Raw genomic sequence first — 2,423 nt, 5'->3', positions numbered from 1 at the left:
AACGATTCTGAAACAATTAACCCTAACCCTAACCCTAACTCTAACCTTAACCCTAACCCTACGGTTAGGGTTAGGGTTAGGGTTAAAGCAAATTTAAAATGAAAAAAGCAAATAAAACGAAGGTATGAAGATTAAATACGCTTTACATCGCTTAATGAGCCAAAGGAGTAAATCTAAACAACTGAATACTTGTCAGTGATTGGTTGAAATTATCGAAATAAGACAATTTTTTACATTAAATAAATTCGAATACAAAAATATTTTTCTGTTCTATAACACAAAATAGATAAGTATACGAAGTTTGAAAGTCTTTCCGTACCAAAAACACTACGTAAAACTTTAATGAAAAATGTGGCCCCCGTTTTAAAAAAGATCCGAAGCAGACACTAAGTCGAGCTGAGCGGGGTTCTGAACCCAAAGAAGCATAACTAAATACTAAGAAGCACTTTGTCCGAAGTACATCCACAGGATACGTTTTGAATTCATCGATTTGAGGTAGAAGTGGGATGCAATTTGTTGAGTCCTTTACAGTGCTAGAAAAACCAGATCAACCATCAACAGCTAAATTAATTTTAATGTAAGTGCTGCAGGATAGTGTACCGCATTCCAAAATGGGTCGTTGTTATTGTTGTTGTTGATGACAATGTTGTTTAGCCACAGAACAGTCTCGATCAGGTTGACCAATAATAAAAAAATAAAAATAAAACCAGTTCCAGCCATGACCAAGTCGTCTCCTTTGCTTTTTCAGATATAATCTATGCATACTCTTTTACTTGTTTCAGTCATTTGACAGCGGCCATGCCGGAGCACCGCCTTTAGTCGAGCAAATCGACCCCAGGACTTATTCTCTGTAAGCCTAGTACTTATTTTATCAGTCTCAATTGCCGAACCGCTATGTTACGGGGACGTAAACACATCAGCATCGGTTGTCAAGCGATAGTTGGTGGGGGGGGGCAAACACAGACACACAAACACACATACATATACATACATATATACGACGGGCTTCTTTCAGTTTCCGTCTACCAAATCCACTCACAAAGCTTTGGTCGGCCCGAGGCTATAGTAGAAGACACTTGCCCAAGATGCCACGCAGTGGGACTGAACCCGGAACTATGAGGTTCGTAAGCAAGCTACTTACCACACAGCCACTCCTACGCCTGATTACATTATCCATGGTATTTTGTTTTAGAATGCAGTGGTGTGTAATATGAAGGAGATTTGGTTGCTATATCTAGCTGATCAAGCGCCCTCATAGAGTCATCCATATTGTTGTGCTGAATTGAAATATTCCTATGAATAAGGCGTATTCTTTCAAAATAAAGAACTTTCAATATAAGACTAATTAACAGCACCTAGTAGAACCAATGACAACAAATGTAATTTAAATAAACGATAAAATGTTTTTCATGTATTGAGTACTCCTTTCCTCATTCGTTTGACGTACATGAACGACCTGTAACAACATCCCCAACAGCACTTACTAAAATATTAAAAAATGACATCCACAAAAATCTAACCGTAATTAGCAAATCCAAATTAAATGTACAAAGTTACACGCGCGTACGCAGACGCACACACATACACACATACAAACAAGCAAGTAAAAAATGGCGCCCATAAGGATTGAACCACAATCCACCAATCCAATACACTAAATTCATAAATGCAAACATAAGCATACATATAAATTAAGAAAAAGCAATCCGATCGAAAACACGAAAAAGAAAAAAAAAAGAAAATAACCACGTCTATTTTTACACAACTTTTACAAATACTGAACGTTCAGCCAATAACAAAGTAAAACAAAGTAAAATTTTCCCACGAACTCTAACCACGAATTCTATCAACAAACCGCAGCTCCAGCCAACAAACTCGGCGAAAATAATAATTACGTCCCATCCAGACACACAAAAAACAACTAAGTAAAGGAAATACCTACACAATCAAGCAAATGTTACAAAGCAAACCAATCAACACACACACACACACACAAAGGGATACAACTCAATAGCCACACCGAGTTGTAATAGTAGTCGTCAGATAATCAGTGGCATGAAACTTGAGCCGAGAGACACATGTATGTATGTATGTATGTATGTATGTATGTATGTATGTATGCATACATGTATGTATGTATGTCATTATTCAGTTTATTTCAAGATTTCTTGCCAATGAAGAAAGAACCGGTTTCTAACCTAGATCCAAGGTTCCTTCATTGGAATTTCAACATCAACAACAGGGTATTTTTGTTTGTATGTATGTATGTATGTGCAGATTTGTATGTTTTATGTATATATTCTCATGCATAGAGTTACATATCTAGACAGGCTCATATATATTTAAATGCTAAACTTCTGGAAAGTTTTACAGATTTTTACAGTTCCAGTGATGGATTGGATCTGTAGCCTTCGAATTAGCTT

The 2,423-nt window shown here is 36.6% G+C and overlaps 1 protein-coding gene across 1 annotated transcript in view; it reads right to left on the bottom strand.

Annotated features, from left to right (window-relative positions):
* The window catches only part of LOC106876666 (uncharacterized), a 143,397-nt gene that overhangs the window by 67,247 nt on the left and 73,727 nt on the right, over positions 1-2,423 (bottom strand). The window lies entirely within an intron of this gene.

This window comes from Octopus bimaculoides, chromosome 3 (assembly GCF_001194135.2).
Source record: "Octopus bimaculoides isolate UCB-OBI-ISO-001 chromosome 3, ASM119413v2, whole genome shotgun sequence".
NCBI lineage: Eukaryota > Metazoa > Mollusca > Cephalopoda > Octopoda > Octopodidae > Octopus > Octopus bimaculoides.
The sequence above is the reverse complement of the archived record's forward strand: the minus strand, read 5'-3'. Positions and strand labels throughout refer to the sequence as shown.